Source organism: Salvelinus alpinus, chromosome 6, assembly GCF_045679555.1.
Source record: "Salvelinus alpinus chromosome 6, SLU_Salpinus.1, whole genome shotgun sequence".
NCBI classification, from domain to species: Eukaryota; Metazoa; Chordata; class Actinopteri; order Salmoniformes; family Salmonidae; genus Salvelinus; species Salvelinus alpinus.
In genome coordinates, this window is record NC_092091.1 from 8,069,164 (window position 1) to 8,084,885 (window position 15,722).

Here is a 15,722-nt window from a genome sequence, read left to right on the forward strand (position 1 = left end):
CCTCAAAGCGAGCAAAGACGTTGTTTAGTTTGTCTGGGAGCAAGACATCGGGGTCCGCGACGCGGATGGTTTTCTTCTTGTAATCCGTGATTGACTGTAGACCCTGCCACATACATTTCAGTAGGAGAGACCAATGGGTGGATGGATGAAGGGTGGTTGGATAAAGATAGGTAGGAGAGACGGATGAGCGGAGCTAATAGAGAGGGTGGATGGGCGGAGCTAATAGAGGGTGGATGGGCGGAGCTAATAGAGAGGGTGGATGGGCGGAGCTAATAGAGAGGGTGGATGGACGGAGCTAATAGAGAGGGTGGATGGGCGGAGCTAATAGAGAGGGTGGATGGACGGAGCTAATAGAGAGGGTGGATGGGCGGAGCTAATAGAGAGGGTGGATGGGCGGAGCTAATAGAGAGGGTGGATGGACGGAGCTAATAGAGAGGGTGGATGGACGGAGCTAATAGAGAGGGTGGATGGACGGAGCTAATAGAGAGGGTGGATGGACGGAGCTAATAGAGAGGGTGTTTGTGTTGTTTGAACCTCTGTTCCTTTTAATACAATTTTTCAATTTAAGGGGCTTTATTGACAAATGAAATAGATCATTAACAAAAGTGAAATAAACAATAAATAATGTACAGTAAACATTACACTCACAAAAGTTCCAAAAGAATAAAGACATTTCTAATGTCATATTATGCCTACACAGTGTTGTAACAATGTGAAAATACAAAAAGGGAAATAAATAAACATAAATATAGGTTGTATTTACGATGGTGTTTGTTCTTCACTGGTTGCCCTTTTCTTGTGGCAACAGGTCACAATCTTGCTGCTGTGATGGCACACTGTGGAATTTCACCCAGTAGATATGGGTGTTTATCAAAATTGGATTTGTTTTTCAAATTCTTTGTGGGTCTGTGTAATCTGAGGGAAATATGTGTCTCTAATATGGTCATACATTTGGCAGAATGGTAGAATGGCAGAATGGTAAATTTACAGAATGGTGGAATGGCTGAATGGTAAATTGACAGAATGGTAGAATGGCAGAATGGTAAATTTACAGAATGGTAGAATGGGAGAATGGTGGAATGGTAGAATGGTAAATTTACAGAATGGTAGAATGGCAGAATGGTGAATTTACAGAATGGTAGAATGGTAAAATGGCAGATTGGCAGAATGGTAGATTGGTAGAGTGGTAGGATGACAGAATGGTAGAATGACAGAATGGCAGAATGGTTGAATGACAGAACGGCAGAACGGTAAAACGATAAAAAGACATAATGGTAGAATGACAGAATGGTAGAATGGTAGAATGACATAATGGTAGAATGACAGAATGGTAGAACGGTAGAATGACAGAATGGTAAAATGACAGAATGGTAGAATGGCAGAATGGTAGAATGGTAGAATGACAGAATGGTAGAATGACAGAATGGTAGAATGGTAGAATGACAGAATGGCAGAATGGTAGAATGGCAGAATGGTAGAATGGCAGAATGGTAGAATGACAGAATGGTATAATGACAGAATGGTAGAATGGTAGAATGACAGAATGGTAGAATGACAGAATGGTAGAATGGTAGAATGGCAGAATGACAGAATGGTAGAATGACAGAATGGTAGAATGACAGAATGGTTAAATGGCAGAATGGTAGAATGACAAAATGGCAGAATGACAGAATGATAGAATGGTATAATGGTAGAATGACATAATGGTAGAATGACAGAATGGTAGAACGGTAGAATGACAGAATGGCAGAATGACAGAATGGTAGAATGACAGAATGGCAGAATGGTAGAATGACAGAATGGTAGAATGGTATAATGACAGAATGGTATAATGACAGAATGGTAGAATGACAGAATGGTATAATGACAGAATGGTGGAATGGTAGAATGACAGAATGGTAGAACGACAGAATGGTTGAATGACAGAATGGCAGAATGGTAAAATGACAGAATGGTAGAATGACAGAATGGTAGAATGACAGAATGGTAGAATGACAGAATGGTAGAATGACAGAATGGTAAAATGACAGAATGGCTGGAGCAGTGAAGCAGCAAAACTGCATGGGTAGGTGGGCCCTGAGTACTGCTGCTATTTCTGGTGCTACTGAAGTAGGTCATTAACAGAGGAGAGGAGAGAAGAACAGAGGGAAGAGGAGAGGAGAGGATAGAGGAACAGAGGGAAGAGAGGCAGAGCAGAGGATAGAGGAACAGAGGGAAGAGAGGCAGAGCAGAGGATAGAGGAACAGAGGGAAGAGAGGCAGAGGAGAGGAGAGAGGCACAGAGGGAAGAGAGGCAGAGGAGAGGAGAGAGGCACAGAGGGAAGAGAGGCAGAGGAGAGGAGAGAGGAACAGAGGGAAGAGAGGCAGAGGAGAGGAGAGAGGAACAGAGGGAAGAGGAGAGGAGAGGAATGGAGAGGAGAGAGGAACAGAGGGAAGAGAGAAGAGAGGAGACGAGAGAGGTACGGAGAGGAGAGGAATGGAGAGGAACAGAGGGAAGAGAGGCAGAGGAGAGAGGCAAAGCAGAGGAGAGAGGAACAGAGGGAAGAGAGGCAGAGGAGAGGAGAGAGGAACAGAGGGAAGAGAGGCAGAGAAGAGGAGAGAGGAACAAAGGGAAGAGAGATGGGAGAGAGAAGAACAGAGGGAAGAGAGGCAGAGGAGAGGAGAGAGGAACAGGGGGAAGAGAGGCAGAGGAGAGGAGAGAGGAACAGAGGGAAGATAGGCAGAGAAGAGGAGAGAGGAACAGAGGGAAGAGAGGCAGAGGAGAGGAGATAGGAACAGAGGGAAGAGAGGCAGAGGAGAGGAGAGAGGGACAGAGGGAAGAGAGGCGGAGAAGAGGAGAGAGGAACAAAGGGAAGAGAGATGGGAGAGAGAAGAACAGAGGGAAGAGAGGCAGAGGAGAGAGGAACAGATGGAAGAGAGAAGAACAGAGGGGAAAGAGAGGCAGACGAGAGAGGAACAGAGGGAAGAGAGGCAGAGGAGAGGAGAGAGGAACAGAGGGAAGAGAGGAGACGAGAGAGGAACAAAGGGAAGAGAGGCAGAAGAGAGAGGAACAGAGAGGAGAGAGGAACAGAGGGAAGAGAGGCAGAGGAGTGGAGAGAGGAACAGAGGAGAGGAGAGAGGAACAGAGGGAAGGGAGGCCTAGGAGAGGAGAGAGGAACAGAGGGAAGAGAGGCAGAGGAGAGGAGAGAGGAACAGAGGGAAGAGAGGCAGAGGAGTGGAGAGAGGAATAGAGGGAAGAGAGGCAGAGGAGAGGAGAGAGGAACAGAGGGAAGAGAGGCAGACGAGAGGAGAGAGGAACAGAGGGAAGAGAGGCAGAGGAGAGAGGAACAGAGGGAAGAGAGGCAGAAGAGAGAGGAACAGAGAGGAGAGAGGAACAGAGGGAAGAGAGGCAGAGGAGAGAGGAACAGAGGGAAGAGAGGCAGAGGAGAGAGGAACAGAGGGGAGAGAGGAGATGAGAGGAGAGAGGAACAGAGGGAAGAGAGGCAGAGGAGAGAGGAACAGAGGGGAGAGAGGAGATGAGAGGAGAGAGGAACAGAGGGAAGAGAGGCAGAGGAGAGGAGAGAGGAACAGAGGGAGAAGTGGAGGGGAGAGAGGAACAGAGGGAAGAGAGGAGAGGAGAAAAGAGGGATAGAGCAGAGGCGAGGAGAGGAACGGAGAGGAGAGGAACAGAGGGAAGAGAGGCAGAGGAGAGGAGAGAGGAACAATGGGAAGAGAGTAGATGAGAGGAACGGAGAGGAGATGAACAGATGGAAAAGAGAGGAACAGAGGGAAGAGATGCAGAGGAGAAGAGAGAGGAACAGAGGGAGGAGAGGAGATGAATGGAACGGAGAGGAGAGGAGAGAGGGACAGAGGGAAGAGAGAATAGAGGCAGAAGAGAGAGGAACAGCGGGAGGAGAGGAGAGGAGAAAAGAGGGATAGAGAAGAGGAGAGGAGAGGAGCAGAGGGAAGAGAGACAGAGGAGAGGAAATAGCATTAGTGGAGAGATAGATAACTAACTGTTGTTGCCTGTTCCAGCTGTACGCCTACACACCTGAGTAACAGGGTTGGAGTCAAGCAGAGAAGACAATAGTGTTGCCTGTTGCTGGTGGGGAGATAGCAGCCAACTGTTGCAGCTTGTTCAATCACGCATACATCTAAACCCCTGTGGATGTGGACTACATAGGAAATAGATATTCCGGTGAGTTGACTGGTAGCCACTAATCACCTACTGAACAGCTCTTTCTCAGTGAGTTGACTGGTAGCCACTAATCACCTACTGAACAGCTCTTTCTCAGAGAGTTGACTGGTAGCCACTAATCACCTACTGAACAGCTCTTTCTCAGTGAGTTGACTGGTAGCCACTAATCACCTACTGAACAGCTCTTTCTCAGTGAGTTGACTGGTAGCCACTAATCACCTACTGAACAGCTCTTTCTCAGTGAGTTGACTGGTAGCCACTAATCACCTACTGAACAGCTCTTTCTCAGTGAGTTGACTGGTAGCCACTAATCACCTACTGAACAGCTCTTTCTCAGTGAGTTGACTGGTAGCCACTAATCACCTACTGAACAGCTCTTTCTCAGTGAGTTGACTGGTAGCCACTAATCACCTACTGAACAGCTCTTTCTCAGTGAGTTGACTGGTAGCCACTAATCACCTACTGAACAGCTCTTTCTCAGTGAGTTGACTGGTAGCCACTAATCACCTACTGAACAGCTCTTTCTCAGTGAGTTGACTGGTAGCCACTAATCACCTACTGAACAGCTCTTTCTCAGTGAGTTGACTGGTAGCCACTAATCACCTACTGAACAGCTCTTTCTCAGTGAGTTGACTGGTAGCCACTAATCACCTACTGAACAGCTCTTTCTCAGTGAGTTGACTGGTAGCCACTAATCACCTACTGAACAGCTCTTTCTCAGTGAGTTGACTGGTAGCCACTAATCACTTACTGAACAGCTCTTTCTCAGAGAGTTGACTGGTAGCCACTAATCACCTACTGAACAGCTCTTTCTCAGTGAGTTGACTGGTAGCCACTAATCACCTACTGAACAGCTCTTTCTCAGAGAGTTGACTGGTAGCCACTAATCACCTACTGAACAGCTCTTTCTCAGTGAGTTGACTGGTAGCCACTAATCACCTACTGAACAGCTCTTTCTCAGTGAGTTGACTGGTAGCCACTAATCACCTACTGAACAGCTCTTTCTCAGTGAGTTGACTGGTAGCCACTAATCACCTACTGAACAGCTCTTTCTCAGTGAGTTGACTGGTAGCCACTAATCACCTACTGAACAGCTCTTTCTCAGTGAGTTGACTGGTAGCCACTAATCACCTACTGAACAGCTCTTTCTCAGTGAGTTGACTGGTAGCCACTAATCACCTACTGAACAGCTCTTTCTCAGTGAGTTGACTGGTAGCCACTAATCACTTACTGAACAGCTCTTTCTCAGTGAGTTGACTGGTAGCCACTAATCACCTACTGAACAGCTCTTTCTCAGTGAGTTGACTGGTAGCCACTAATCACCTACTGAACAGCTCTTTCTCAGTGAGTTGACTGGTAGCCACTAATCACTTACTGAACAGCTCTTTCTCAGTGAGTTGACTGGTAGCCACTAATCACTTACTGAACAGCTCTTTCTCAGTGAGTTGACTGGTAGCCGCGAATCACTTACTGAACAGCTCTTTCTCAGTGAGTTGACTGGTAGCCACTAATCACCTACTGAACAGCTCTTTCTCAGTGAGTTGACTGGTAGCCACTAATCACCTACTGAACAGCTCTTTCTCAGTGAGTTGACTGGTAGCCACTAATCACCTACTGAACAGCTCTTTCTCAGTGAGTTGACTGGTAGCCACTAATCACCTACTGAACAGCTCTTTCTCAGTGAGTTGACTGGTAGCCACTAATCACTTACTGAACAGCTCTTTCTCAGTGAGTTGACTGGTAGCCACTAATCACTTACTGAACAGCTCTTTCTCAGTGAGTTGACTGGTAGCCACTAATCACTTACTGAACAGCTCTTTCTCAGTGAGTTGACTGGTAGCCGTGAATCACCTACTGAACAGCTCTTTCTCAGTGAGTTGACTGGTAGCCACTAATCACTTACTGAACAGCTCTTTCTCAGTGAGTTGACTGGTAGCCGCGAATCACTTACTGAACAGCTCTTTCTCAGTGAGTTGACTGGTAGCCGCGAATCACTTACTGAACAGCTCTTTCTCAGTGAGTTGACTGGTAGCCGCGAATCACTTACTGAACAGCTCTTTCTCAGTGAGTTGACTGGTAGCCGCGAATCACTTACTGAACAGCTCTTTCTCAGTGAGTTGACTGGTAGCCGCGAATCACTTACTGAACAGCTCTTTCTCAGTGAGTTGACTGGTAGCCACTAATCACTTACTGAACAGCTCTTTCTCAGTGAGTTGACTGGTAGCCACTAATCACCTACTGAACAGCTCTTTCTCAGTGAGTTGACTGGTAGCCACTAATCACTTACTGAACAGCTCTTTCTCAGTGAGTTGACTGGTAGCCGCGAATCACTTACTGAACAGCTCTTTCTCAGTGAGTTGACTGGTAGCCGCGAATCACTTACTGAACAGCTCTTTCTCAGTGAGTTGACTGGTAGCCGCGAATCACTTACTGAACAGCTCTTTCTCAGTGAGTTGACTGAAATAAAATTGACCCATTAGACAGGTTGCTGCATGACCCATTAGACAGGTTGCTGCATGACCCATTAGACAGGTTGCTGCATGACCCCTTAGATAGGTTGCTGCATGACCCATTAAACAGGTTGCTGCATGACCCATTAGACAGGTTGCTGCATGACCCATTAGACAGGTTGCTGCATGACCCCTTAGACAGGTTTCTGCATGACCCATTAGACAAGTTGCTGCATGACCCATTAGACAGGTTGCTGCATGACCCATTAGACAGGTTGCTGCATGACCCATTAGACAGGTTGCTGCATGACCCATTAGACAGGTTGCTGCATGACCCATTAGACAGGTTGCTGCATGACCCATTAGACAGGTTGCTGCATGACCCATTAGACAGGTTGCTGCATGACCCATTAGACAGGTTGCTGCATGACCCATTAGACAGGTTGCTGCATGACCCATTAGACAGGTTGCTGCATGACCCATTAGACAGGTTGCTGCATGACACATTAGACAGGTTGCTGCATGACACATTAGACATGTTGCTGCTTGACCCATTAGACAGGTTGCTGCATGACCCCTTAGACAGGTTGCTGCATGACCCATTAGACAGGTTGCTGCATGACCCCTTAGATAGGTTGCTGCATGACCCATTAAACAGGTTGCTGCATGACCCATTAGACAGGTTGCTGCATGACCCATTAGACAGGTTGCTGCATGACCCCTTAGACAGGTTTCTGCATGACCCATTAGACAGGTTGTTGCATGACCCATTAGACAGGTTGCTGCATGACCCATTAGAGCCTAAATAATATGTGTGTGTGCATGCGTGCAGATTTGAGCAGATCCCTGACGAAGACCCAGTTCGGGTGGAAACGTTGTTTTCGTCATCACGTACGAATGATATCTCTGAAGACGTTTGTTCCAGCCGTTGCGTTTGAGTAAACATACCAGGTACGGCTGGTCTTCCTAAATAGACATCTTTCATTGGAAATGCAATGTTTCATTTTATACTGTTCAGCTGTGGACTCTGGTCAAATGTGTTGATGATGTTTCCTAGTGAGGAAGTTAGATGCCTATATGACTAAGTGTCCAGTGTCTGTTCGTGTGTTTTTTTGTTGAATACTGTAGAGCAGCGTGTACAAGCGAGGCACTTAGTTGCCGTGGCAACGCTGGCAGCTCACTCGCAGGGATGTGCTGTAGCTGTGTGTCCATGAATTAACAAAGCCCCACCAAAACACACTTTGTTTTTAATGAACAAAGCAGCGCTATGGGTAGTTCAGAGGTTCCCTTCTCTCTCTCTATCGCTCTCTATCGCTTTCTCTCTCTCTCTCTCTCTCTATCGCTCTCAATTCAATTCAATTCAATTCAAGGGGCTTTATTGGCATGGGAAACATGTGTTAACATTGCCAAAGCAAGTGAGACAGAGCTCTCTCTCTGTCTGTCTCTCTCTTTCTCTCTGTCTCAGTCTCTCTCTCTCTCTCTCTATCGCTCTCTCTCTCTGTATCTCTCTTTCTCTGTCTCAGTCTCTCTCTCTCTGTCTCAATCTCTCTCTCTCTCTCTCTCTCTCTCTCTCTCTCTCTCTCTCTCTCTCTCTCTCTCTCTCTCTCTCTCTCTCTCTCTCTCTCACACACTTTCTTCCTTCCCATATCTCTCTCTCTCTCTCTGTCTCAGTCTCTCTCTCTCTCTGTCTCTCTCTCTATCACTCTCTCTATCACTCTCTCTCTGTCTGTCTCTCTCTCTCTCTTTCTCTCTCTCTCTCTATCGCTCTCTCTCTGTCTGTCTCTCTCTGTCTCAGTCTCTCTCTCTCTCTCTCTATCGCTCTCTCTCTCTCTCTCTGTCTGTCTCTCTCTCTCTCTCTCTCTCTCCATGCTTGCTTGTTAAATGTATTAAATGTTAAATTAAAAGCACTTTTTTTGTACTCTCCAAGTGCACAGAAGATATTTTGTATATCTACAGTATAACAACAAAGCACTCCTTCTCTGTGAGGTATTTCTATGCTCTACTCTCCACGTGAACAGGATAAATACTCTCCACGTGAACAGGAGATATACTCTTCACGTGAACAGGAGATATACTCTCCACGTGAACAGGAGATATACTCTCCACGTGAACAGGAGAAATACTCTCCACGTGAACAGGAGATATACTCTCCACGTGAACAGGAGATATACTCTCCACGTGAACAGGAGAAATACTCTCCACGTGAACAGGAGATATACTCTCCACGTGAATAGGAGATATACTCTCCACGTGAACAGGAGATATACTCTCCACGTGAACAGGAGATATACTCTCCACGTGAACAGGAGATATACTCTCCACGTGAACAGAATATATACTCTCCACGTGAACAGGAGAAATACTCTCCACGTGAACAGGAGAAATACTCTCCACGTGAACAGGAGATATACTCTCCACGTGAACAGAAGGTATACTCTCCACGTGAACAGGAGATATACTCTCCACGTGAACAGGAGAAATACTCTCCACGTGAACAGGAGAAATACTCTCCACGTGAACAGGAGAAATACTCTCCACGTGAACAGGAGATATACTCTCCACGTGAACAGGAGATATACTCTCCACGTGAACAGAAGATATACTCTCCACATGAACAGAAGATATACTCTCCACATGAACAGGAGAAATACTCTCCACGTGAACAGGAGATATACTCTCCACGTGAACAGGAGATATACTCTCCACGTGAACAGAAGATATACTCTCCACATGAACAGGAGAAATACTCTCCACGTGAACAGGAGAAATACTCTCCACGTGAACAGGAGATATACTCTCCACGTGAACAGGAGAAATACTCTCCACGTGAACAGGAGAAATACTCTCCACGTGAACAGGAGAAATACTCTCCACATGAACAGGAGAAATACACTCCACGTGAACAGGAGAAATACTCTCCACGTGAACAGGAGAAATACTCTCCACGTGAACAGGAGATACACTCTCCACGTGAACAGGAGATATTGGGATACATATGTATATGCGTACAGACTGCAGTGACCATGCAGGTTTTGGATTGCTGGCAGGTTGAATATATCACACTGTCATAAGCTGCCTGCATATCTGTGTGACGTCTGGGAGACAGACAGCATATGTCTGTTCCCTCTGCTGGCACAGAACCCAGAGGCTTTTCATCCATCGGTCGGTAAAGATAGAGGGAGACGGAGAGATAAAGGAATTGAATAAAGGAAATCCCTCGATGAAAGAAACAGAGAGACCGAAACAGGAAGGAATGAGGAACGGAAACAGACCGAACACTTGGGATAGGTAGATTGAAGGCTTGAAGATGTGATCTGTGTGTGTGTTACCCTTGATGAAAGCAGGAGACAAAGCTCCGCTTCTGTTGCCTTGACGACGGGACCTATTAGGTAACTGAACTGTGTTGCCATGGCACGTGTCTCCACGGTGATGCAGCCCTGTCCTGACAACACCCACTACCAAACCAACACTCACTCACCAGCTCCCTGAGAGGGAACAGGGAAGGAGATGACAGCTCTACAGTAGAGTGTCTGGAGCTGGATGGAACTGTGTGTGTGTGTGTGTGTGTGTGTGTGTGTGTGTGTGTGTGTGTGTGTGTGTGTGTGTGTGTGTGTGTGTGTGTGTGTGTGTGTGTGTGTGTGTGTGTGTTTTTGTGTTTAACTTATTTTTGTTTAGCCCCCAAGGTGTGTGTGTGTCTGTGTTTGCCTTTTTGAGTCTACACAGACTGTGAACGCATTGGAAAATGTTTTTTATACCCATTCATTTTTCCTATTCTAGTTTACCAAATGTGTAAGTCCCATTGCCTGGTGGCAGCCAGATCTGTTTGGTTGTCCTGGCAGCCAGATCTGTTTGGTTGTCCTGGCAACCAGATCTGTTTGGTTGTCCTGGCAGCCAGATCTGTTTGGTTGTCCTGGCAGCCAGATCTGTTTGGTTGTCCTGGCAGCCAGAACATAAACTTGTGTGCATGCTGGACAGCTGTTGACATTAAATATCTGAGAAACTAGTGTTGTATAACCAACTACCAACTAGTGTTGTATAACCAACTAGTGTTGTATAACCAACTACCAACTAGTGTTGTATAACCAACTACCAACTAGTGTTGTATAACCAACTAGTGTTGTATAACCAACTACCAACTAGTGTTGTATAACCAACTACCAACTAGTGTTGTATAACCAACTAGTGTTGTATAACCAACTACCAACTAGTGTTGTATAACCAACTACCAACTAGTGTTGTATAACCAACTACCAACTAGTGTTGTATAACCAACTACCAACTAGTGTTGTATAACCAACTACCAACTAGTGTTGTATAACCAACTAGTGTTGTATAACCAACTACCAACTAGTGTTGTATAACCAACTACCAACTAGTGTTGTATAACCAACTACCAACTAGTGTTGTATAACCAACTACCAACTAGTGTTGTATAACCAACTACCAACTAGTGTTGTATAACCAACTAGTGTTGTATAACCAACTACCAACTAGTGTTGTATAACCAACTAGTGTTGTATAACCAACAAGTGTTGTATAACCAACTAGTATTGTATAACCAACTACCAACAAGTGTTGTATAACCAACTAGTATTGTATAACCAACTACCAACTAGTGTTGTATAACCAACTAGTGTTGTATAACCAACTACCAACTAGTGTTGTATAACCAACTACCAACTAGTGTTGTATAACCAACTAGTGTTGTATAACCAACTAGTGTTGTATAACCAACTACCAACTAGTGTTGTATACCCAACTACCAACTAGTGTTGTATAACCAACTACCAACTAGTGTTGTATAACCAACTAGTGTTGTATAACCAACTACCAACTAGTGTTGTATAACCAACTAGTGTTGTATAACCAACTACCAACTAGTGTTGTATAACCAACTAGTGTTGTATAACCAACTAGTGTTGTATAACCAACTAGTGTTGTATAACCAACTAGTATTGTATAACCAACTACCAACTAGTGTTGTATAACCAGCTACCAACTAGTGTTGTTTAACCAACTAGTGTTGTATAACCAACTACCAACTAGTGTTGTATAACCAACTACCAACTAGTGTTATATAACCAACTAGTGTTGTATAACCAACTACCAACTAGTGTTATATAACCAACTAGTATTGTATAACCACCTACCAACTAGTGTTATATAACCAACTAGTGTTGTATAACCAACTACCAACTAGTGTTGTATAACCAACTAGTGTTGTATAACCAACTACCAACTAGTGTTGTATAACCAACTACCAACTAGTGTTGTTTAACCAACTAGTGTTGTATAACCAACTAGTGTTGTATAACCAACTACCAACTAGTGTTGTATAACCAGCTACCAACTAGTGTTGTTTAACCAACTAGTGTTGTATAACCAACTACCAACTAGTGTTGTTTAACCAACTAGTGTTGTATAACCAACTACCAACTAGTGTTGTATAACCAACTACCAACTAGTGTTGTATAACCAACTACCAACTAGTGTTGTTTAACCAACTAGTGTTGTATAACCAACTACCAACTAGTGTTGTATAACCAACTACCAACTAGTGTTGTTTAACCAACTAGTGTTGTATAACCAACTACCAACTAGTGTTGTATAACTAACTAGTGTTGTATAACCAACTACCAACTAGTGTTGTATAACCAACTAGTGTCATATAACCAACTAGTGTTGTATAACCAACTACCAACTAGTGTTGTATAACCAGCTACCAACTAGTGTTGTTTAACCAACTAGTGTTGTATAACCAACTACCAACTAGTGTTGTTTAACCAACTAGTGTTGTATAACCAACTACCAACTAGTGTTGTATAACCAACTGCCAACTAGTGTTGTATAACCAACTACCAACTAGTGTTGTATAACCAACTAGTGTTGTATAACCAACTAGTGTTGTATAACCAACTCGTTTTGCGTAACCAACTACCAACTAGTGTTGTATAACCAACTACCAACTAGTGTTGTATAACCAACTACCAACTAGTGTTATATAACCAACTAGTGTTGTATAACCAACTACCAACTAGTGTTGTATAACCAACTACCAACTAGTGTTGTATAACCAACTACCAACTAGTGTTGTATAACCAACTACCAACTAGTGTTGTATAACCAACTAGTGTTGTATAACCAACTAGTGTTATATAACCAACTACTGTTGTATAACCAACTACCAACTAGTGTTGTATAACCAACTAGTGTTGTATAACCAACTAGTACTGTATAACCAACTAGTACTGTTTTACCAACTACCAACTAGTGTTATATAACCAACTAGTGTTGTATAACCAACTACCAACTAGTGTTATATAACCAACTAGTGTTGTATAACCAACTACCAACTAGTGTTGTATAACCAACTAGTGTTGTATAACCAACTACCAACTAGTGTTGTATAACCAACTACCAACTAGTGTTGTATAACCAACTACCAACTAGTGTTGTATAACCAACTACCAACTAGTGTTGTATAACCAACTACCAACTAGTGTTGTATAACCAACTACCAACTAGTGTTGTATAACCAACTAGTATTGTATAACCAACTACCAACTAGTGTTGTATAACCAACTAGTATTGTATAACCAACTAGTGTTGTATAACCAACTACCAACTAGTGTTGTATAACCAACTACCAACTAGTATTGTATAACCAACTACCAACTAGTGTTGTTTAACCAACTAGTGTTGTATAACCAACCACAACTAGTGTTGTATAACCAACTAGTGTTGTATAACCAACTACCAACTAGTGTTATATAACCAACTAGTGTTGTATAACCAACTAGTGTTGTATAACCAACTACCAACTAGTGTTATATAACCAACTAGTATTGTATAACCAACTACCAACTAGTGTTGTATAACCAACTACCAACTAGTGTTGTATAACCAACTAGTGTTGTATAACCAACTACCAACTAGTGTTGTATAACCACCTACCAACTAGTATTGTATAACCAACTACCAACTAGTGTTATATAACCAACTAGTGTTGTATAACCAACTACCAACTAGTGTTGTATAACCAATTACCAACTAGTGTTGTATAACCAACTACCAACTAGTGTTGTATAACCAACTAGTGTTGTATAACCAACTACCAACTAGTGTTGTATAACCAACTAGTGTTGTATAACCAACTACCAACTAGTGTTGTATAACCAACTAGTGTTGTATAACCAACTACCAACTAGTGTTGTATAACCAACTAGTGTTGTATAACCACCTACCAACTAGTGTTATATAACCAACTAGTATTGTATAACCACCTACCAACTAGTGTTATATAACCAACTAGTACTGTATAACCAACTACCAACTAGTGTTGTATAACCAAATACCAACTAGTGTTGTATAACCAACTAGTGTTGTATAACCAACTACCAACTAGTGTTGTATAACCAACTAGTGTTGTATAACCAACTACCAACTAGTGTTGTATAACCAACTAGTGTTGTATAACCAACTACCAACTAGTGTTGTATAACCAACTAGTGTTGTATAACCAACTACCAACTATTGTTGTATAACCAACTAGTGTCTGACCAGTCTCTGTTAGCTGCCAAAATAGTTGGGAAATGTGTTTTGCTTTTTTAGTTGTTGATCTCTTAGCCTGGTGACACCAGATCAGTTTGTGCTGTCTTCTCTTAGCCTGGTGACACCAGATCAGTTTGAGCTGTCTTCTCTTAGCCTGGTCACATCAGATCAGTTTGTGCTGTCTTCTCTTAGCCTGGTCACATCAGATCAGTTTGTGCTGTCTTCTCTTAGCCTGGTCACATCAGATCAGTTTGTGCTGTCTTTTCTTAGCCTGGTCACACCAGATCAGTTTGTGCTGTCTTCTCTTAGCCTGGTCACACCAGATCAGTTTGTGCTATCTTCTCTTAGCCTGGTCACACCAGATCAGTTTGTGCTGTCTTCTCTTAGCCTGGTCACATCAGATCAGTTTGTGCTGTCTTCTCTTAGCCTGGTCACACCAGATCAGTTTGTGCTGTCTTCTCTTAGCCTGGTCACATCAGATCAGTTTGTGCTGTCTTCTCTTAGCCTGGTCACACCAGATCAGTTTGTGCTGTCTTCTCTTAGCCTGGTCACACCAGATCAGTTTGTGCTATCTTCTCTTAGCCTGGTCACACCAGATCAGTTTGTGCTGTCTTCTCTTAGCCTGGTCACACCAGATCAGTGTGTGCTGTCTTCTCTTAGCCTGGTCACACCAGATCAGTTTGTGCTAGCTTCTCTTAGCCTGGTCACATCAGATCAGTTTGTGCTGTCTTCTCTTAGCCTGGTCACACCAGATCCGTTTGTGCGGTCTTCTCTTAGTCTGGTCACATCAGATCAGTTTGTGCTGTCTTCTCTTAGCCTGGTCACACCAGATCAGTTTGAGCTGTCTTCTCTTAGCCTGGTCACATCAGATCAGTTTGTGCTGTCTTCTCTTAGCCTGGTCACACCAGATCCGTTTGTGCGGTCTTCTCTTAGTCTGGTCACATCAGATCAGTTTGTGCTGTCTTCTCTTAGCCTGGTCACACCAGATCAGTTTGAGCTGTCTTCTCTTAGCCTGGTCACATCAGATCAGTTTGTGCTGTCTTCTCTTAGCCTGGTCACATCAGATCAGTTTGTGCTGTCTTCTCTTAGCCTGGTCACACCAGATCAGTTTGTGCTGTCTTCTCTTAGCCTGGTCACACCAGATCCGTTTGTGCGGTCTTCTCTTAGTCTGGTCACATCAGATCAGTTTGTGCTGTCTTCTCTTAGCCTGGTCACACCAGATCAGTTTGAGCTGTCTTCTCTTAGCCTGGTCACATCAGATCAGTTTGTGCTGTCTTCTCTTAGCCTGGTCACACCAGATCCGTTTGTGCGGTCTTCTCTTAGTCTGGTCACATCAGATCAGTTTGTGCTGTCTTCTCTTAGCCTGGTCACACCAGATCCGTTTGTGCGGTCTTCTCTTAGTCTGGTCACATCAGATCAGTTTGTGCATTCTTCTCTTAGCCTGGTCACACCAGATCAGTTTGTGCTGTCTCGCCAACTCCTATGGTCTGGGACCAGGCAAGTAATCTCCTGTCTGTAGTCTGACTGACTGACCAGTGTCTCCTC